The sequence below is a fragment of the Salmo salar genome, chromosome ssa02 (assembly GCF_905237065.1).
Source record: "Salmo salar chromosome ssa02, Ssal_v3.1, whole genome shotgun sequence".
Lineage (NCBI taxonomy): Eukaryota > Metazoa > Chordata > Actinopteri > Salmoniformes > Salmonidae > Salmo > Salmo salar.
The window spans coordinates 28217608-28241721 of record NC_059443.1 but is presented as its reverse complement, the minus strand read 5'-3'; the positions used below and the strand labels follow the sequence as shown (position 1 = coordinate 28241721).

General features: G+C 41.5%; 1 protein-coding gene across 2 annotated transcripts in view; it reads right to left on the bottom strand.

The window, feature by feature from the left end:
• Positions 1–1458: 1458 nt before the first annotated feature.
• Positions 1459–24114, bottom strand: part of LOC106579417 (t-SNARE domain-containing protein 1) — a 125592-nt gene continuing 102936 nt past the window's right edge. Inside the window, exons 12-13 of one of the 2 annotated variants that reach the window (XR_006760537.1) lie at positions 6113–6176; positions 1459–3314 (exon numbers count right to left, since the gene is read on the bottom strand). The gene's annotated coding sequence lies outside the window, so the exon portion shown is untranslated. The remainder of the gene's footprint in view (positions 3315–6112; positions 6177–24114) is intronic. The other variant, XM_045701587.1, reaches the window with a different exon arrangement.

Sequence of the window (24114 nt, the reverse complement as noted above, 5' to 3'; positions counted from 1 at the left end):
ACTTGGGTCAAACGTTTTGGGTAGCCTTCCACAAGCTTCCCACAATAAGTTGGGTGAATTTTGTCCCATTCCTCCTGTCCGAGCTTGTGTAACTGAGTCAGATTTGTAGGCCTCCTTGCTTGCACATGCTTGTTCAGTTCTGCCCATATTTTTTTTTTATAGGATTGAGGTCAGGGCTTTGGGATGGCCACTCCAAAACCTTGACTTTGTTGTTCTTAAGCCATTTTGCCACAACTTTGGAAGTATGCTTGGGGTCATTGTCCATTTGGAAGACCCATTTGCGACCAAGCTTTAACTTCCTGACTGATGTCTTGAGATTTTGCTTCTATATATCCACATATTTTCCTGCCTCATGATGCCATCTATTTTCTGAAGTGCACAAGACCCTCCTGCAGCAAAGTACCCCCACAACATGATGCTTCCACCCCCGTGCTTCACGGTTGGAATGGTGTTCTTCGGCTTGCAAGCCTCCAACTTTTTCCTCCAAACATAACGATGGTCGTTATGGCCAAACAGTTCTATTTTTGTTTAATCAGACCAGAGGACATTTCTCCAAAAAGTAAGATATTTGTTGCAAACCATAGTCTGGCTTTTTCATGGCAGTTTTGGAGCAGTGGCTTCTTCCTTGCTGAGCGGCCTTTCAGGTTATGTCGATATAGAACTCTTCTTACTGTGGATATAGATACTTTTGTACCTGTTTCTTCCAGCATCTTCACAAGGTCCTTTCTGATGTTTTGGGATTGATTTGTACGTTCATCTCTAGGAGACAGAACGCGTCTCCTTCCTGAGCGGTATGACGGCTGCGTGGTCCCATGGTGTTTATACTTGTGTACTATTGTTTGTACAGATGAACATGGTACCTTCAGGCGTTTGGAAATTGTTCCCAAAGATGAACCAGACTTGTGGAGGTCTACAATTTATTTCTGAGGTCATGGCTGATTTGTTTTGATTTTCCCATGATGTCAAGCAAAGAGACACTGAGTTTGAAGGTATGCCTTGAAATACATCCACATGTACACCTCCAATTGACTCAGGCTAATTGACATCATTTATCAGAAGCTTCTATAGCCATGACATCATTTTCTGGAATTTTCCAAGCTGTTTCAAGGAACAGTCAACTTAGTGTATGTAAACTTCTGACCCACTGGAATTGTGATACAGTTAATTATAAGTGACATAATCTGTCTGTAAACAATTGGTGGAAAAATGTATGGTGTCATGCACAAAGCAGACTATAGTTTGTTAACAATAAATGTTTGGAGTGGTTGAAAAACGAGTTTTAATGACTCCAACCTTTGTGTATGTAAACTTCCCACTTCAGCTGTATGTACCAAAATTAGCATGTTTAAGAGGAAATATTGAACCACTAACATACTGTAGGTCTCAATCATTGGTGATTCTGTACAGCAGACAAAACACAACAGTACTGCTATTTTGAAAGAGTAAAACATTCTCATATTCACTTCTGATATTTAGGAGATTTTATTCATCAAAAGGACACAATGTAAGGACATTTTACAATGGTAAAATAAAGAGCTGAGGAGTAATATAAGGTGCCACCAATTCCTTTCTGAACATCAACGTTCTCATAAAATATGATTCCCATTGTGAATAATCATATTCTGCGACGCTGAGAATTTTTACAAGCAGTGAAGGAACATATCACAGCAATAAAGCACAACTTAATTCAAACAGAAAACCTTCACAAGTATCCACAGCTATCATTCATCTTCTCATCGCCCACACCACAATTCTAGAAACGTTAAGCTTTTGTCGGGGATATGAGAAGCTACAGTAAGTTACATCACCTTAAATATATGCATAGATTTGAATAGTGATGCCAGACCTTGAAGATAGGTTCCAGTAGAGACTGCTGAGGGGAGGACGGCTCATAATAATGGCTGGAACGGAGTGTGGAATGGCATCAATGATGTTTTAATACCATTCCAACATTCCGCTCCAGCCATTGCCACGAGTCCTTCCTCCCCAATTAGAGTGCCACCATGTCTTGTGATAGATTCACAAACTATTTGGTGCTTTTGGTTCATTTTGTTCCTTTTCTCTGCAAGGTACAAATGAAAAAACACAAATAAATATCTGGGCACACTGACTCAGTAAGACTAATAGAAAATAACAATAATAAAACACTTCAGATGTGTGTATGCATGCAATGAGTTAAGAGCTAGAGCCCACTGATGCCGGGGGATTGTGAGGGAAGAGTGATAATAAAGATGCATGACGTCGGAAGCAGAGAAGGCTAGGAGCTGACACTGAAGCTGCACACTGAACAGTCTTACCCATCTTTTCAGCGAACTCAGTGATAGCACACACATACAGCCCAGAGGAGAAATCAGAGAGATGATAATCACCCCTCTGAGAGATTAATTAAGCCTATTACTATCTCTAAATAAGGCTTCCTGGAAAATATGTAACAGGATGAGACATTTGGAGGGAATGGAGGGAAAGTGGTTGACTACTGCCTATTGATTGGCCAGAGGGTGAGAGCTTCAGGCGATCAACAAACCTGTCATTTATGTCACATGTTCCACTCTTTACACTCAGATCATGGCAGATAGAAATGTTTGTGTGCAAGTGTGCCTGTGTTTGCATGAGCGAGAGAGAGAGAGAGAGGATAGCAAGAGTAAAATGATATTAAAATAGCACAATGAAAAAAGCTGTAAATCATATTTTAAAGTACTGTTGGTTTTTATCATACCATTTGATACATTTTTGTCTAATGATCATTTATATATTCATATAATCATAAGTACTACACAACATTTGAATATCATACTTCGTAGATACAGTAGCATCAGATAAATATGATCCAGTGCTTAAAAAACAAAAACAAGTAAACAAACACAGAGGAAAACAGAGTAAAGTAAGTGGATACATCAAAATCTCTCTTCCATGATTGGCTGGTTGGCTGCCACAGCTACCACAGTTAGGTACAGTATAAATGAATCACAGTAGACTAGTATGCCATTCATTTGAAAATGATAATAGAAGTACCAGCTATCCCCCCGCCCCCTGCCCGACACACACACACACACACACACACACACACACACACACACACACACACACACACACACACACACACACACACACACACACACACACACACACACACACACTCATATACCTGCGCACACCACATATCTAACTACATAACCAAGGAGGCACAGCCATGACGAAGCAGAGGTGTTGGTGTGGGGCAGGCCCCTCCTGTCTGAGACAGCTGGTACAGGTCAGGGGTCAGGTGGTCAGGTGGGGCAGAAGCAGAGAGGTCACAGCACTATGACTGCAGCTACCTGGGAAACACAAGCACACCAGACAACATACATCAATCATTAACCAGCGCTATATAGGCAAGCTAACGATGGGATGACAACCACTAATGTAGGCTACTCACAAAGCTAAGCTTTCTAAACCAAGTCTAAGCCAATACCACAGGTGTAATATTCATGTACATCCACTACTAATCGCCTTGGGCTTATATTATTTCCCCTTTTATTTTATGAATTATTAATTGGTAAGGAACTAATTTGTACTTTTTATTATGGAAGTGCCACAAGGTTGTGCATAGTAATTTATGATTGGTGGTCAGTGTATGAGTTCTAATTAAGTCTGGGCCAGAGTTCAACCAGCTGGAGATCCAAATGGTTCATTAATCAGCAGCCCCCTGTGACGGGCATAAAGTAGAACCACAAAAGGCCACAGTGCATCACTTTTATCTCAAATTATACTCAGGAGTTGGCCAACAGGAGACTGATCTGTTAATTACAGCATGTAGCTAAGATGATCTAAGGGTTATGCAGTACACAATATGAAAATAAAATATACAGTATTGTGCTTTAGATGTTTATGTTATGTGTCTAACTATACAACTTCTAAGATGATTTCAGGGTTATACTGTGTGTTGTGCTGAGAAAATACCATGTATTGTGCTTTAGATGAAGTGTTTAAGTTATGTTGAACTATTCAATCGTTATCGTTCCATGTCATAATTGAAGGTGTAAATGAATAGACATCTGGGGTGAGTCACATAGACCTATTGCTGAGATCGGCTTTGTATTGAACCCACAGGGCAAACAACACCCACAGGGCAAACAATGGCGTCTTCCTCCAACTACCTCTGCCTCACACCTGACACTATGGAGTCCATTCTTCCAAGCTGTCTGTCACTCAGTCTGTCTTTCTCTATTTCTCCTCTCCTCTCCAGTCAGTCCATAACTACCTTTCCAAATACGTCCATTGGAGGGGTCTGGTGGTCATGTCAGAGGGGGCTAATCACCAAAGCAGATCTCTCTCCAGCAATCTCTCTCCTCACTCTTTTTTTCTCTTCTCTCTATCTACTGCTACTCAGGACCTGACCAGCCAATCTCTGATTAAAACTCACCCCACCTTATTTCAAAGAGAGAGGGAAAGAGGGAGGGAGAAAGAAAGGATGAGAGAAAGACAAAGAGAGAGAGAGGAGAGGGATTAAGAGAGGCCACAGTCTGTGAAATGGGGGCAGAGTTCCTGCAATCCTTTCTGAGAGACTGATGGCCATTGGCTGAGACTGCCCGGAGCCAGGCATGCTGGTTTGGGTAAGAGTCTAGAAGAGAAAAGACCCATACAACTGAAGTTGGAAAAAATTATAATAATACACCACTGTGGTGTTTTATTTTTCATTCATGTAGGTCTGTCTAATTCAGACACTATCTATTTTTTTGGTCAAGATAGATCCTAGTGTAAGAAAGGCAAGCAAGTGCAACCAGCAGCTTTACAATATTCCAAGTTCCTGCGACACACAAAACTAGGAAATTGAAAATGGAAAACTCAGACCTGCTTGTATATCATTATGCTCTTTGGTAAAGCATTTATTTTTATGGCAATATCAGTAGAAATGTTACAAATATGGAGGTTCAGGACCAGTGGAAGCTCTTCAGAGGAGGAAGGGGAGGACCTTCCTACTCAGTGAATTTCCTTTTTTTTAAATAGTGAAACATAAAAAAAGTTCGCTTTTTGAGATTAAACTATACTAAATACAGTATATTCACGTCACCAAATAATTGATGAAAAAACACTGTTTTGCAATGAAGGTCTACAGTAGCCTCAACAGCACTCTCTGGGGTAGCACCATGTGTAGCCGGAGGACAGATAGTTTCCGTTCTCCTCTGGGTACATTGACTTCAATATAAAACCTAGGTGGCTCATGGTTCTAACCCCCTTCCAAAGCCTTACACAGTAATTATGACAATTTCAGAGCTTTTGCAGCATGAGCTGACATGTCCACCCAATCAAAGGATCAGAGAATGAATCTCGTACTGAAAGCATAAGCTACAGCTAGCTGGTACTGCAGTGCATAAAATGTGGTGAGTATTTGAACAGTTTTGAACAAATTAATTTCTTTAAAATTGAAGGAGAAGCAAGAGAGAGAGAGAGAGTGAGAGCTAGCTATATTTCCTTGTATTCTTTTCACTTTCCCTTTCACTTACTTAGCTAGTGAATGCAGCTAGCTAGTTTAGCATACTCAAACACCCGGCTCAAACAGAGAGGGATTTTATGTTAGCTAGCTGGCTATGGCTATCCAACAATGGAACTCTTCTAAGTCAAGATACGCTTTAGGTTTTATTAATTTATTGCCACCAGGGCCCGCCAGAGAAATTGTTCAACTGCTTTCTGTACACTGTACTGCATGATTGTAGCGGGTTTACTAACAACGCGTTAGTTCTAACTATGTTGACTATGATGATAGCTAATATGATGTCAATATGGTGGGGTGGGGGGAGTATAAAGGAATATAATGGATACAAAAAAAAATAAAAAAATAAATGATGCAAGCAATTAACTTGATAGAACCCACAATCTATCTGCACCCCACCCTACCATCCCTACCCTGATTGGAGTAAACTAACGGACAACAATACTTCTACTGCTACTTCTACTGCTCACATGTACGGTACATGTAGTTAAATAATTATACAAATATTCTTCATTTCCTCTTTCTGCAAGTGCTGGATTTTCAACCAACCAACCATTCATTCTGATCTTAGAGAGGTGGAGGGGAGAGAGGAGGAAAGAGTATGACGTTTGACAGGGGGATGAAGATGACTACGCTGCATACCTCTGTCTATGAAGACCCCAGGCTTCCGTCAGATTGGTGATTGTATACCCATCTGAACGATGTCCTGATCCAGACAGGTTGGAATGATGCCAGGAAGGAGGGGGAAGAGAAGAGATAGAGGCACATATGAACTGATGGAATGAGAGAACAAAACGTTTCAGGGAGGAATAGGGGACAAAAAATGGGGAGAATTGTGGATAAAAATGAGGAGTATGGTGGATAAAATGAATGGGACAGAGTAGAGAACAAGCAAAGGCAAAGAGAGAGCGTAATTGAGAATGAGAGTGAGTGAAAGAGAGAGTGAACGAGAGAGAGAGGAACAGAGAGAGATTGATTGATCAAGAGAGAAAACGAAAGGAAGAGAAAAGGAGAGAGAGTGAGGTAGAGAGTAACGGTAGGGAGATATGGTACTTTGAAGAGATCAGAGGGCATGGGGCTACCCCGTCTCCCTGGCACACACACAGAGAGGGAGAGAGAGAGAGCTCTGCCAGTATCACCCACTTCAAAGCTCTGTCTCTGTGCCACCACAACGGAGACCCCCTTCTCCTTCCGGAAGAGTCTGGGAGACACACAGACACACACACACACACACACACACACACACACACACACACACACACACACACACACACACACACACACACACACACACACACACACACACTTGTGCACAGACACACACTTGTGCACACACACGCAGAGAGATGAATCTTCTGCAGTGTATCTTGGGTAAAGCAAGGGGGCGCTAGAAAGCTATTTGAACATAACTCCACCTTGTCATTGAAAGACGTGGACAGAAAGGAGGGAGGAAAGGAGGAAGGTTAGGAGGGAGGGAATGAAAGCCAATAAACACAGACAGTCCCCAAGATGTATGCTCGAGTGACAAGCTGAGGGAAATAGCAATGCAGCAGTTTAGACATCTGGTAATGTGCCTCAGTAGATCCATTTCCTGCAATCAAACAATATAAAAACTCCAGACAGACAGTCTAATGAGAAAAAGACAGGAGATAAACTGAATTAAAAAAATATATTGATGAAAGTGTCAAGGTACTGTACTGTACTGTACTGTACTGTAGATAACATAGTCAAGTCAGACAACAGACCAGTGGAACCTGCTGTCACATTAAATCATGTTTGATACCTTAATCCATTCCACCCATTACAATACTCCAGCTTCCCTTCTCTTGCCTGCACTGAAAAAGACATGTCAAATCTCCTTTGTACTGAGTGAGTTGGTGGAGGTGTTTACTATCGCCCAGCCAGAGTGAAGGAAGATTTAGAAGTCAAACTGAAATCCAGGGTGGATGGGATCAATGTGAGCAGCTGGGGAGGGGTTGTGTTTTGAACGCCCCTGTTCTGTCCGTCACGGCCCATTTCCAGCAGAGCCAGTGTCCAGATGCATGGAGCTGATAGGCCATATCAAATACAACCCAAACTGGTTCCATGGCACAGCTATCACAGCTATCGATTGTCAGTCACAGGCTGGATGAATGGCGTAGACTCGGAGCCAACAGGTTGACCGGGTGGTGTGTGTGTGATTGTGGGGGGAAAGAGAGAAGAGGAGAAGCAGATATTTCGCATGACAGCCTAGTTTGACCACTCACATTAAAGTATCTCTATTTGTCAGTCTCTCTATCTTAACACATTTGATGGCTACACCGTTGTGTACAAAAGTATATCCAATATGAACCTAGCTCACCCATTGTCCTGAATATCAAACCTACAGTCTGTCCACTCAAATACACTGGTGAACACAATGACATAGTGGATGGATTTACACTGGCTCTTTAACCCTCCATGTGAGGTCCCTCCATACCTAATCTGCTCCCCACCATCCATCCTTCCCTCTATCCCTCGATTGACTCTCTCCAAAATGGCATCTGTCTGTGTGATGAGCTCTGTGTTGATCAGGCTGGTGTAATGACAGCCTAAGCTGTCCGTTGGAAGGTCTCACACATTAAGGCGCTGGCCAATCAGCTTTAGGTAATCTCAGCTCTACTTCCTGGAGAATGCTGGCTATGCTGAGCAGGCTTGGAGACAGACAGGCGGTTTGGGCAGCTGGGAATATGTGTGTGTGTGTGTGTGTGTGTGTGTGTGTGTGTGTGTGTGTGTGTGTGTGTGTGTGTGTGTGTGTGTGTGTGTGTGTGTGTGTGTGTGTGTGTGTGTTTTGATGTGGAGGGTCTATATGTCTATGTGTGTGGGGTGTATAATTCTGAAATGATAAGGTTTACAGTAAATGGAGAGTAATTAAAACATGTATTTGTAAGTTGTGTTAATCATTTTGACCATAGCTACTAGTTTGTGAAATGTGTTACTGTTAGGCTCAGATCACCTGTGTCACATAGTGTTGTGTTGTCTCACGGAAAGAGAAACGTCAGTGACAGTCCCTCACCCACAGAGTCACAGTAATCCCCAGCAGCAAAGTTGGGAGTAAGCTGACGGCATGGAAAAAGATAAACAAGGATTGTCATTTTTCACCCCGTAATGGAAAATTGCACAGCACTTTCTCTCCACAGCATTTATCGCTAATAGAGTTTTTAAAAAATCCATACAATCTAATTTACCACAATCATTTCTACACACAACATATACTTTCTAATTCTTTGCACATTGTTTTCTTTATTCCATTTTAGTTAGCTATTTCCTTCTTACTTTAGGGAAGATATCAGAAGCAGAAATAGGTTGAGCAACAAGGCCTGAATCCACAATATCAAAACAATCTGAATTGGAATTTTTTCCTAAACCACAAAGGGAATACTTTTATTTAAATTGACTCCTATCATTTAACAAAATACAGTCATTTTCTCAATAATAAAAAACTGCAAAATCTCCCAAACATCTGAAGTTAACAAAAAGAAAAGTGACAGTCAGAGTGAAACATTCTGAAAGCAAAAAAAAAGAAAATGTTTTCTTCCCTTCCCTCGTAGAGCAGAGGATAGATTGAGGACGTCAGTGACGAATGTCTTGCATTAACTTTGTTGTTTATTTTCCCCCGTAAGCAGTGAAATAACCCTATTAAATCAAGTAGTCACTCGACCATTAATCTCAATGCAGCTGACTAGTCCCTCAAAGCTAAATGGGGTTTAGAATTTGCATGAGGCGAGTTTACCCACAAAGCCTTGCCTAAGAGGATTGCAGTTCAGACAGAGAGCTTATTGTCACACTTGTTCATAGACACGGATTAACGGTAGTAGACCACAAAAGGACTGCACTAACTTCATGGCAAGGCGCACAAGTTCCCCCTCACTGCATTGCTAGTGAAGAGATCTCTCTTTCAGTGGCGAAAATACAGCAAATTACAATGCAGCAGTTACTTCTGTGACATCTATGGATTAATAGCTACTCTGTACTCTTGATTTCCTTTCATTTCACATGAGTACTTACTGCATGGTTATTTGCCTTTTTGACTTCAGTTTCAAAATCAGGTGTTTATGGACACCAGAAAGGCCTGAAAATAGAGTATTTTGGGTAACTCAGATTGTTCTGGCATTTCTCACATATAAACTTAATTCAGAGGAATGATGGCGAATATGCTTTTTATATTTGTATCACAAGCCATTTTGGGGAGAATCATGATGAAAGTGGCCATTTTAGGTCCTTTTTAGCCCTATACATTCCTCTTGTCAGCAGCCTGATCACTACAAATAGACTTCGATTTAAAGCATTTGAAAAGGTTGTGAGAACGTCAATATATGCCTTCCTCAGCACTCACAAAAAAAAAGAAAAACGATTGCCCAGCACTGGGCAACAACAGCCGGAGCGCGCTGCTTAGACCACTGCATCAGCGTAGTTTACAACGCTCCAGCAAGCTATGAGAATAGTTTATGATAGTTGACGGAAACACCAAGCGCGTTGTTATCTTTTATTTAGTTTTAAGCCTTCCCCAAACCATAGCCCTAACCTTAACCACTCGAAATGAATGCCTAAACTGTTCATCTTTGAGTTGTTTCTGTTTTAACCCTGTAACTACACTGAATTTACTCTGTAAACACGCAAAATTAATGTGTCAAAAATAGACGTTCATCCATAATACGTCGGATTCCCGAAAGGAAAATGTGAGATATTGTTGCTTGTAAGACCCTATGATCTGTCACCGCACATGATACAGACAATATATTGGTGTCAATATACACCTTATACAGTGCCTTCAGAAAGTATTCACACCCCTTCTCCACATTTTGTTGTGATACAGCCTGTATTTAAAATGTATTAAATTTCGATTTTGTGTCACTGGCTTACATACAACACTCCATAATGTCAAAGTGGAATTCCATTTTTAGAAATGTTTACAAATTAATAAAAAATGAAAAGCTGAAAATGTATGTCATGAGTCAATAAGTGTTCTACCCCTTTGTTATGGCAAATCTAAACAAGTTCAGGAGTAAAAATGTGCTTAACAAGTCACATAATAAATTGCATGGATTCACTCTGTGTGCAATAACAGTGTTAACAATGAAATTTGAATGACTCCATCATCTCTGTAGCCCACACATACATTTGTATATTTGTAAGGTCCCGCCACAAAGACCAGAGAGGTTTTCCAATGCCTCACAAAGAAAGGCACCTATTGGTAGATTGGTAGAAAAAAGAGACATTAAATATCCCTTTGAGCATGGTGAAGTTATTAATTAAGTCACAGCAAAGATACAGGCATCCTTGCTAACTCAGTTGCCGGATAGGAAGGAAACCTCTCAGGGGTTTCACCATGAGGACAATGGTGACTTTAAAACAGTTTCAGAGTTTGTTTAATTAAAAAAAATGTAAAGGGGTGGATCAGCTTTAATATTGCGGATAGATTGTTGCTTCCATCAATGTAATTGTCTGCATCATTCCCAATCCCCTATATTTTGGGGGTAAATATATATAACCATGTACACACAGTTGAAGTCGGAAGTTTACATACACCTTAGCAAAATACATTTAAACTCAGTTTTTCACAATTCCTGACATTTAATCCTAGTAAATATTGCCTGTCTTAGGTCAGTTAGGATCACCACTTTATTTTAAGAATGTGAAATGTCAGAATAGTAGTAGAGAGAATGATTTATTTCAGCTTTTATTTCTTTCATCACATTCCCAGTGGGTCAGAAGTTTACATACACTCAATTAGTATTTGGTAGCATTGCCTTTAAATTGTTTAACTTGGGTCAAACTTTTCGGGTAGCCTTCCACAAGCTTCCCACAATAAGTTGGGTGAATTTTGGCCCATTCCTCCTGACAGAGCTGGTGTAACTGAGTCAGGTTTGTAGGTCTCCTTGCTCACACACGTTTTTTCAGTTCTGCCCACAAATATTCTATAGGATTGAGGTCAGGGATTTGTGATGGCCACTCCAATACCTTGACTTTGTTGTCCTTAAGCCATTTTGCCACATCTTTGGAAATATGCTTGGGGTCATTGTCCATTTGGAAGACCCATTTGCGACCAAGCTTTAACTTCCTGACTGATGTCTTGAGATGTTGCTTCAATATATCCACATAATTTTCCTGCCTCATGATGCCATCTATTTTGTGAAGTGCACCAGTCCCTACTGCAGCAAAGCACCCCCACAACATGATGCTGCCACCCCCGTGCTTCACGGTTGGGATGGTGTTCTTCGGCTTGCAAGCCTCCCTCTTTTTACTCCAAACATAATGATGGTCATTATGGCCAAACAGTTCTATTTTTGTTTCATCAGACCAGAGGACATTTCTCCAAAAAGTACAATCTTTGTCGCCATGTGCAGTTGCAAACCGTAGTCTGGCTTTTTTATTGTCACGACTTCCGCCGAAGTCGGTCCCTCTCCTTGTTCGGGCGGCGTTCGGCGGTCGACGTCACCGGTCTTCTAGCCATCGCCACTCCACCTTTCATTTTCCATTTGTTTTGTCTTGTTTTCCTGCACACCTGGTTTACCCTCCTCTTAAGTACTATGTGTATTTAGCCCTCTGTTCCCTCCATGTCTGTGTGGGGTATTGTTTATCGTTAAGGTTGGCATGCTTCCGGCTGGTTTGCTCCGGGTTTTGTTTTGTACCCGTGCATTGTGGCAGCTGGTACTTTGTACTTGGTTGTTGTACTTTGTGCTACCTCACTTGTTCTTTGGGCATTTGTTTTTGTGATGCGGTTGCGTCTGTTCTAATAATTGCCTCAGTAAAGTGCTTTATCCACTCATCTCTGCTCTCCTGCGCCTGACTTCCATGCACCAGCTACACCCACCGTTTGACATTTATGGAGGTTTTGGAGCAGTGGCTTCTTCCTTGCTGAGTGGCCTGTCAGGTTATGTCGATATAGGACTTGTTTTACTGTGGATATAAATACTTTTGGACCTGTTTCCTCCAGCATCTTCACAAGGTCCTTTCTGTTGTTCTGGGATTGATTTGCACTTTTCGCACCAAAGTATGTTCATCTCCAGGAGACAGATCACGTCTCCTTCCTGAGCGGTATGACGGCTGCGTGGTCCCATGGTGTTTATACTTGCGTACTATTGTTTGTACAGATGAACGTGGTACCTTCAGGCGTTCGGAAATTGCTCCCAAGAATGAACCAGACTTGTGGAGATCTACAATTTCTTTTCTGAGGTCTTGACTGATTTATTTTGATTTTCCCATGATGTCAAGCAAAGAGACACTGAGTTTGAAGGTAGGGCTTGAAATACATCCACAGGTACACCTCCGATTGTCTCAAATTATGTCAATTAGGCTGCCAGAAGCTTCTAAAGCCATGACATTTTCTGGAATTTTCCAAGCTGTTTAAAATCACAGTGAACTTAGTGTATGTAAACTTCTGACCCACTGGAATTGTGATACAGTGAATTATAAGTAAAATAATCTGTCTGTAAACAATTGTTGGAAAAATTATTTGTGTCATGCACAAAGTAGATGTTCTAACCGACTTGCCAAAAGTATAGTTTGTTAACAAGAAATTTGTGGAGTGGTTGAAAAACGAGTTTTAATGACTCCAACCTATGTGTATGTAATATATATATATATATATACACTGCGTGCACAATAATTAGGCAAATTGTATTCCTCGGGATTCATTTTATTGTTGAACAAACACAATGCTCTCAGTCAATCCAAAATGTTATTGAACCTCAAATCTGAATGTTTAACAAAAGAAAAGTGAGTTTTGTCTTTCTGAGGGAAATATATAAGTGTGCACAATTATTAGGCAACTATTAGTGTGCAGAATTATTAGGCAACTAAATTACAAAAATATTTTCTCTCAACTCACTTGTTTATTCTCAATTTTTAGAGTAAGTGTAACAGATAAGTAACACAAAATGACAATTATATAATATTTTCGGCCTTTCAAAAATATTCAGTGACCAATATAGCCACCCTTATTTTCAATAACTGCCATGAGCCTTCCATCCATGGAAGCGGCATACAGGCCGCTTACAGCAGGCCCATTAAACAGATAGGGGCTTCTCCTTAGTATCTAGGTTGTTCAGGTGGGTGTCTAGGGTATAGGGTTCCATAAATATAGGACCATAAATAAATAAATTAGATGTATAATTTATTTAAAAAATGTAGTTCCCCATGATAGGACAATAAATAAATAAATAAGATGTATAATTCATTATAAAAATGTATATCCCTCATCTGCACAACATTGAAAGCTCTCTCACAACCCCTGCTCACAGAAATACATTGGTTCTGGGATATGCAACCATTTCCTTTCTCACTCACTTAACGCCACACTTTCCCAAACACCAAAAAAACACACACCACACCATCCATCCACACATTCTGTTTACTGTGTTTTTATCCCCACCATGTTGAATTAGTGCTTTTCTGTTCCAATGAGTTATATTTGAAGATAGATAGAAAAGCTATATTTTGTTGTTGTATTATTACAATCCATAACAGGGCTAGAATTGTGTGTTTCATTATTTGCCTCCTCTATGAGAACTTTGTAATTGTTATAATAGCCATGGAGTAGTCTTTGTGTTTCTGAACAACTGGTTATCAATATACAGTTTATCGACCATGAGAGCTATGCGTTTCCCTTTCAATCTATTTTCCTTGAAGATTGGACACAGAACTTTACGCCTTTCAGCAATTTCCTTCGGGAACTGGTCATTCATGCAAGCAAGTCTTTTACTCAGGCTTTTAACCATTATTTTATCTTTAAATAAAGCAAATTTGGCAAGGATTGGGCGTTCATACCTCTGCCCTCTCTGTCCGAAGCGGTGTACACGTTGGAGTTGGATTTTGTTGATAGCTTCACGTGGGATCTGAAGCGCTGTAAGGACGAACTCTCTAACAACAAATTCAGGAACTTCTTCTTTCTCTTGGATACCTGCAAGTACCAGATTTTCTCTCATGGTTCTAGTCTGTATTTCAAGTAAGGTTTCTCTCAGAACGAAGTTCTCCTTTTTAAGTTCATTAACTTCGGTTTCAATCTTATTGACTGTCCCTTTTAGCTTGTTTGTTTCTTTCTCCAATGTCACAGCTTTTTCATCACTCATCTCGAGGCCTTCAACTCTTTTACATCTTTACTGACGAGTTCAAGTATACCCAGTTTGTCATTTATTGATTTTAACAGATCGGTTTCGACCTTAACCATTCCCAGTGGTGAAAATATTAAATCGTCTGTGTTTGTAGAAGAGGCACGTTTTCGTTTTGGGATTGGTTCCCCTGTCTTACTCTCCGTCATGTTTGGGTGTTGCTTGTTTTCGTAATATTTGTTGATAAATTTCACTAGTTTTATGATTTGTTTTGTGTTGTTATTCAGATTGAATGTTATTACCCACCAGATTGTGTAATGCTAATATTTAGTCTAACTTGCCGACATTGAATATTACGTTTTTATCTTGAGGTGGTCTACATAGCTATGTTCAGTCCGCCATCATGGATTAGTGTGTCTACAGTTACAGAATATAACAGCTGTGATAGGAGAAAACTGAGGATGGATCAGCATTGTAGTTACTCCATAATATTAACCTAAATGACATGGTGAAAAGAAGGAAACCTGTACAGAAAGAAATATATTCCAAAACATGCATCCTGTTTGCTATATGGCAATAAAGTAAATTAGCTAAAAATGTGGTAAACTTTATGTCTGAATATAAAGCTTTGTTTGGGGCAAATCCAACACAACACATCACTGAGTACCACTCTTCATATTTTCAAGCATGGTGGTGGCTGCATCATGTTATGGGTTTGGTTGTCATCGGCAAGGACTACAGAGATTTTCAGGATAAAAATTATTGGAATAGAGCTATGCACAGGCAAAATCCTAGAGGAAAACCTGGTTCAGTCTGCTGGTAAAAAAACTCACCTTTCAGCAGGACAATAAACGCAAACACAAGGCCAAATATACACTGGAGTTGCTTACCAAGACAACATAGTTACACTTTTGACTTAAATCTGCTTGAAAATCTATGTCACGGCGGTCGAAAGGAGCGGACCAAAGTGCAGCGTGGTTGTAGTTCCACATTTTATTTAATCTGTGAAACTTTGCAATACATAAGTAACTGAATATACAAAAACAACAAACCGTAACGCAGAGAGAAACAAACACTACTCAAAATATATAATAACCCACAAAAACCCAGGAAGAAAAACCCCTACTTAAATATGATCTCCAATTAGAGACAACGAGGACCAGCTGCCTCCAATTGGAGATCAACCCTAAAAAAAACAACATAGAAATAGAAAACTAGAACTAAACATAGATATAGAAAACATAGAAAAACCCACAAAACACCCACAGTCACGCCCTGACCTACTCTACCATAGAAAATAACATCTTACTATGGTCAGGATGTGACAGTACCCCCCCTCCCCAAAGGTGCAGACGCCGAATGCCACTAAACAAAAACACAAACAAAAACAAAAAGGGAGGGTTGGGTGGGTAACTCCTATCTATGGTGGCTCTAGTGCAGTCCACATAACCTCATCCTCCAGCAGAGGAGGTGGCTGCGGTTCGGGGCGTAACCCCCGCTCCACCCGCTGATCCCTCTGCTTTAGTACCGCCGGACCGTGGATCGTCGTCGGAGGAACCGGACAGTAGATCATCGCTGGAGGTTCTGGGCTGCAGGCCGTCTCAGGAGGTTCTGGGCTGCAGGCCGTCTCAGGAGGTTCTGGGCTGCAGGCCATCTCAGGAGGTTCCGTACTAGGGAGCGTCGCTGGAGGCTCTGGACTGGGGAGCGTCGCTGGAGGCTCTGGACTGGGGAGCGTCGCTGGAGGCTCCGGACTGGGGAGCGTCGCTGGAGGCTCCGGACTGGGGAGTGTTGCTGGAGGCTCCGGACTGGGGAGCATCGCTGGAGGCTCCGGACTGGGGAGCATCGCTGGAGGCTCCGGACTGGGGAGCGTCGCTGGAGGCTCCGGACTGGGGATGTGCACTGGAGGTCTGATGCATGGGACCGGTACAGGTGGCACCGGGCTGATGACACGCACCTCAGGGCGAGTGCGGAGAGGAGGCACAGGACGTACTGGGCTGTGGAGGCGCACTGGAGGGAGAGTGAGAGGAGCAGGTACAGGACGTACTGGGCAGTGGAGGCGCACCGGAGGTCTGGAGCGTATGGCTGGCACAACCCGCCTTTGCTGGATGCTCAACCCAGCTCGACAACTGCAGGGTGCCGGCACAGATTGCACCGGCCTGTGAGTGCGCACTGGCGACACAGTGCGCGTCACCGCATAACATGGTGCCTGCCTCATCACTCGCTCCCCACGGTAATCACGGGAAGTTGGCTCAGGTGTCCACCCTGACTCTGCCAATCTCCCCGTGTGCCCCCCCCAAAACAAAATGTTTGGGGGCTGCCTCTCGCACTTGCCTCATGGTCAGTATAGTGCCTCATAATATCGCCGCTCTGCCTTCGCTGCCTCAATTTCCTCCTTCGGCCGGCAATACTCCCCAGCCTGACTCCAGGGTCCTTCCCCGTCCAGAATTTCCTCCCAGGTCCATTTATGTTGCTCCTGGGCACGCTGCTTGGTCCTTTGATGGTGGGTTATTCTGTCACGGCTGTCGAAAGGAGCAGACCAAAGTGCAGCGTGGTTGTAGTTCCACATTTTATTTAATCCGTGAAACTTTGCAATACATAAATAACTGAATATACAAAAACAACAAACCGTAACACAAAGAGAAACAAACACTACTCAAAATATATAATAACCCACAAAAACCCAGGAAGAAAAACCCCTACTTAAATATGATCTCCAATTAGAGACAACGAGGACCAGCTGCCTCCAATTGGAGATCAACCCAAAAAATAACAACATAGAAATAGAAAACTAGAACTAAACATAGATATAGAAAAACTACACAAAACACCCCCTGTCACGCCCTGACCTACTCTACCATAGAAAATAACATCTTACTATGGTCAGGATGTGACACTATGGCAAGACTTGAAAATAGCTGTCCAGAAATGATCAACAACTAACTTGACAGAGCTTGAATAATTTTAACAAGAATAATGTGCAAATACAGAGCATTCGGAAAGTACTCAGACCCCTTCCCTTTTTCCACATTTTGTTACGTTACAGCCTTGTTCTAAATTGATTTTAAAAAATGTTCCTTAGCAATCTACACACAATACCCCATAATGTTTGCAAAATAGCAGGTCTACAATTTTTTATGAGGTCTTGGCTGATTTCTTTTGATTATCCCATGATGTCAAGCAAAGAGGCACTGAGTTTGAAGGTAGGCCTTGAAATACATCCACAGGTACACCTCCGATTGACTCAAATGATGTCAATTAGCGTATCAGAAGCTTCTAAAGACATGACATCATTTTCTGGAATTTTCCAAGCTGTTTAAAGGCACAGTCAACTTAGTGTATGTAAACTTCTGACCCAATGAAATTGTGATACAGTGAATTCTAACAAGCTGACTACACCGCTCGCATCACGTGCGCGAGCATTGCAAAATAAATTAAAAAATCTATATTATTAAATTATTGCACCCACACTGCTCACGAACGCCAACAAGCGTCTGCATTGCCAAGGGCTAAAATAGAAGTCAGTTCTATTTTTAACGCAGATCGCGCTGCAAGTCCTGCCTCTCCCATCTCCTCATTGGTTTATAGAAGCAGGTACCCACGTGCCATGTCCTCATTGGTTATACCCACGTGGGTGACTGAAAGACGAAATAGGTCGGTGGCGGTAATGCACCTAATTTATGAAAGTTGCCAATCGCAATATAAAGTCAAGAGAAGAAAAAGCCTGGGAGGGAGGAGAGATGACTAGAAACGATTCGGTTGACCGTTTTATGTGTGGATTAATTGGTGGAGTAGAGGACCTTGTGCATTTCAGGTAAAATAACAACTCAATGTTTATATCCTAGGACAAATTAGCTAGCAACAGTAAGCTAGTGTCACGTCCTGACCAGTAAAGGGGTTATTTGTTATTGTAGTTTGGTCAGGACGTGGCAGGGGTGTGTTTGTTTAGAGTGTTTCGGGGTTTGTTGGGCTATGTTCTGTTTTGAGAGGGGTGTTTGTTTAGAGTGTTTCGGGGTTTGTTGGGTTATGTTCTAGTATGTCTATTTCTATGTGGTGTTTGTTGGGTTGACCTTCAATTGGAAGCAGCTACTCCTAGTTGCTTCTAATTGAAGGTCCTATTTAAGAGGGGTGTTTTCTATGGGATTTTGTGGTTAGTTGTTTCTTGTTTAGCTGTGTGCCTGACAAGACTGTTATCGTCGTTGTTTTTGTATACGTGCGTTTTGTTTTGGTTTTCCTTCTTTCTGCCTATTAAAAAAGAAGATGAGTATACACATTCCCGCTGCGTTTTGGTCTAATCCTTACGACACCCGTGACAGCTAGCTAAATCTGACAAATAAGCTAGCAAGTGCTAGCTAGCTAAATTACCATAAATGTTTAATGCTTTTCGACCTGTCCCCAAATTAATATAATTGGTTCAGAGTTTGTTTTGATATTTAAACCTGCGTGTCGTGATCGCGTTTGGTGTGGGGGGACAAAATACATTTATGCACGATGGCGCATGCGCACAGCCAGTTTGGGTTCCGTGTAAGTGAAATAATCTGTCTGTAAACAATTGTTGGAAAAATTATTTGTGTCATACACAAAGTAGATGTCCTAACCGACTTGCCAAAACTATAGTTTGTTAACAAGAAATTTGTGGAGTGGTTGAAAAACGAGTTTTAATGACTCCAACCTAAGTGTATGCAAACTTTTGACTTCAACTGTACATTTCTTATTGGCATTTTATAAACACATTTCCTGCTATTCTACTACACTTTATATGACTGGAGACATCTTTTTTAATACGACAAAAAATGACTGGGTAGTCTACTCTGCTGACACTGACAAACAGATCAATAAAAACTACATTGCCTGATCCATGTAGTTGGCCTACGAAAGGGGATACACACATACAATATGATGTCCGTCTAACCTGGAGGAGGAAATTATTGTCCAAAAATGAACATAAGTGGCACTGACCCAATGATACAGACAGTGAATTTGCACACTCACCTGAGATATGGCCGATGTTCTCCACTGGTGCCAATAAGACAGGCTACTTACTGTTCGCTCAATTAAGTTGAGCATTTTGATAACTAAAAGAGAGATTGGAGTCTTTTCATTGTCATCTCTTTACAATAGACATTTGCTTTCCAAAATGTTTTTCCAAGATTGTATTTTTTATATTGCGATATGCTTAGCTAAGATTCTCTCTGCTTTTCACTGACAGTCGCAACTGAACAATCAAGGCGGTGACCCGATCCTGTAGGTTCATGCTCTACAACATTCGCAGAGTACGACCCTGCCTCACACAGAAAGCGGCGCAGGTCCTAATCCAGGCACTGGTCATCTCCCGTCTGGATTACTGCAACTCGTTGTTGGCTGGGCTCCCTGCTTGTGCCATTAAACCCCTACAACTCATCCAGAACGCCGCAGCCCGTCTGGTGTTCAACCTTCCCAAGTTCTCTCACGTCACCCCGCTCCTCCGCTCTCTCCACTGGGTTCCAGTCGAAGCTCGCATCCGCTACAAGACCATGGTGCTTGCCTATGGAGCTGTGAGCGGAACGGCACCTCCGTACCTTCAGGCTCTGATCAGGCCCTACACCCAAACAAGGGCACTGCGTTCATCCACCTCCGGCCTGCTCGCCTCCCTACCTCTGAGGAAGCACAGTTCCCGCTCAGCCCAGTCAAAACTGTTCGCTGCTCTGGCACCCCAATGGTGGAACAAGCTCCCTCACGACGCCAGGACAGCGGAGTCAATCACCACCTTCCGGAGACACCTGAAACCCCACCTCTTCAAGGAATACCTGGGATAGGAGAAGTAATCCTTCTAACCCCCCCTTAAAAGATTTAGATGCACTATTGTAAAGTGGTTGTTCCACTGGATATTATAAGGTGAATGCACCAATTTGTAAGTCGCTCTGGATAAGAGCGTCTGCTAAATGACTTAAATGTAAAATGTAAATGTAAATCTATTTGGTACTTGCCGCTTGCGCTGCCCAAATTGTAGGCCCTTCCGACTGTAGACTATGCCATTTAAAACAAATGTTTTTTTAAGAAGCTAATGATCTTCTGTGGCTAATCATGCTTTCTGGTGTAGTAGCCTATTTTGAATTATTAAATTTATTTCTGTATAGAGAGGAGTAAGCTAATTAGGCTATATCATTTTGGCAATTTAATTCAATATACTTTAGGGAAAGCTTCCCTTATGTTTTCATCTGATTGTCAAACAATCACTTAAAAAAGCTCCTGTAGGCTACCCGCGCATGTTCATCCACTCAGAAAATAATTCCAGCATCCAAACCCCAACAGCGCACTGTTTACCCACATTTTCATGAATGGAAAGCGACATCAGTTACAAAACACCTATGTGAATTGTAATGACATTCGGGCGATTGTCATTATGCTTACACTTGTAGCCTGAATTGATGCCTCCACTGTTGTCCACTTGCGCCTCGGTCTCTGCTACTCATCTCCGCTTTGTCCGTGTGTCTCAGCCACTCATCTACGCCTTGGCAAAATGGAAGTGTTCTCATCAAACAACAACACAGTTTGGAGCATACACCACCCAGTTTCAAGACAATTTGCTCATTTTTAACACGGCTGACATGCAGTAATGTTAAACAATGATGTAATAGTCTATAGTTTTTTGGCATATTGTGTTAACTGTGATAGGCTCACGTTTTACTAGTACCAGACCGTACCAGCTTACTTTCACCCCTGAGTATAATTGTTTAAAGCAATATGACAATTTATATTTTTTTCAAATTCAAGTGTTCTTTTGAGATTGAATACATGGAATACATGAACGTGAAATGTTTATTTCAGAATCTATACATATTCCATATTTTAGAGTACAGGAGGTATGGGTAATTCTAAAAAGGGCCTAAAATTGCCACTTCCATCATGATTTTCTCCCCAAAATGTTTTGTTACAAATGTAAAAAGCATATCAATCTTCCTTCCTCCCAATGAAGTTTGTACGTGAGAATTGCCAGAACAATCAGAGATCCCAAAAATAATTCCAGGCCTTCCTGGCATGGAATCGCCCGCATGTAAAACATTTTTTTCTGGTTCAATGTTTTGTTTGAAAACGGTAGGTTCATGTGTCATCTTTCCTGTCTGAGGGTGTCATTAAGTAATATTTTTCCACCTGTCTGAACGTAAGGGTTCTCTATTAATGGTAATATTCAAATGACGTAATAACTCCCCACTTCAGAGTACTTATACCATTCTCGGTGGTAAGACCTTTCATAAGTCACTATTTTATAAATATTATTAAAAAAAAAAGATATATTCAAAAAAAATCTTGTTTCATCTTTGCAGTGTCTCGTTGTTGCTGGATCCCTGTTCTGTGTTGTCAACTTAGCTTTTTAAGTCATTTGAATAAGCCTCTTTCAGTATGAGCCTGTCTGCAGTGTTTCATTATAGTGAGGAAAGCAGCTTTGGATGCTAAATTTAACATGGATCTGATGCATTAATTCTTTAATATTTATCAGAAGAAAAAAGTGCTTGAAATGTGGCTTCATCCGTGTTAGAAATTCAGCATGAAAGCTGTGTGAACACATAAGTTATAAACAAGCTTTGACACCTCGTTTGATCCCTGAAACTCCCATATTTCAGATTATGATTATCAATATTTTTATGGTATTGAAATACACATTTCTCCTGCAGCACTGCTCAGAAATGCCTTACTACTGTGGAAAATATTTCAATATATTGTCAACTCCATTTCTGTATATTAAAAAAGACTATTGGCATTGTGAACTATAGAACACTGGAGAATAAATTCAAGATGACAGTGAATATTTGAGAATCAACACTAAACTAAATAAAAGCTGCATTAGGAACATTCAACAAGTTGCAACATATCAAAGTAACACATTGTTCCCTTGAGAAAGCAAAGAGACTGTCAGTGATATACTATTCAGACAAGGATGAGCACAGAAGATACATAAAATCACATTGGCAGCTGCACAGTTCCTCCTCTCCTATCTCCACTGACTAGACTAGACTCATTTTGACTGAATAAGGAAGTGTGTGTGAAAACAGTGAAGCTAGCTATGTCACCCACCCTCTAGCCTGTTCCTGAGGCAACAACGACAGCTAGCTAGAGGAAGTCACAGTCTCTCTGGTACTTTCATATCACAGTATTTCACTAGTGCTGTCTGGGACACGAACGGTATGGACTGGAGACATGGGTCCTCACAGCCTCACCCAACGCCTAAAATACATGACTAAAATCAGCTTCTTCTGACCCAAAACAGGAAGACTTTACAACAATCCTTGCAACATAACCAAACATCCCTTTCAGATTTATATGTATTTCTTCCACAAACTTGACCCTGATTTACAGCTATCTGGCTGTCCCTTACCTTCTGTCAGGTATAAAGACTATGGGACACATTTAGTCCAGAGTGTGTGGAGGGCTCTCTTTTTATCTATGTGGCATACTTAGCATCTGAGGGAAATGTACTGTATGTTCTGTCTTGGTGATACAATGTTTTAAGAGTCAGAGTGTCATGCCCTGATCTGTTACACCTGTCCTTGTGATTGTCTCCACCCCCCTCCAGGTGTTGCCCATCTTCCCCATTATCCCCTGTGTATTTATACCTGTGTTATCTGTTTGTCTGTTGCCCGTTCGTCTTGTTTGTCAAGCTAACCAGCATTCGTCCTGTCAGCTCCTGTCTTTTCCAAGCCTCTCTTTTTCTCGTCCTCCTGGTTTTTGACCTTTGCCTGTCCTGACCCTGTACCTGCCCGCCTGACAACTCTGCCCGTCCCTGAGCCTGCCTGCCGTCCTGTACCTTTGCTCCACTTCTGGATTATCGACCCCTGCCTGCCTTGACCTGTCGTTTGTCTGCCCCTCTGGTTACATTAAACATTGTTACTTCAACAGTCTGCACTTGGGTCTTACCTTGATTCCTGATACAGAGAGATGCTGGCTTTGTTCCAATATCCACACTACTATACCAGTCAATGTGAAGAATCATTGTAGTGGCAAGTAGCTGCAAGTCAATAGACATGTTGCAAACATCTTACTGACAGTCTACTCATAGTTTAAATCAAGTGTTACCTGAGGATCAGATGTGGATGAATGCTGAGACTATACTCCTGCTTTAATGAAGTGCTATTAAACTGAGCGGTCACCTTCTCCCAGCCTACCCGATGATCCACTTAAAGCTAGGGGTCCGGGCCCTGTAGGCCTCTTCAGTTTTGCCTCCCTCCAACACAAATAGCCTGAGCTTACTTTATAATTGCCGATGCCAATAACATATGCAGCTGTTCAGCCTGACTGCATCTGGTGCAGAATGAAGGAACAAGGAAGGGAGGAAAAGTTTAAAGGCATCCTGAAGTTTAGACAGAGAGGACCGTAAATACACAAAGGCAGATATAAAGGCGTCTTCTCTCTCCTCTCGCAAAATGGAAAGAATGAAAATCTGAAATTATTAATGGAAAAATATGTTGGAGAATTAGAAAGCAATAAAACTGGCCTTCTTTAGAATAGTTGAGTATCTGGAGCATCAGCATTTGTGGGTTCGATTACAAGCTCAAAATGGCCAGAAACAAAGACTTTCTTATGAAACTCATCAGTCTATTCTTG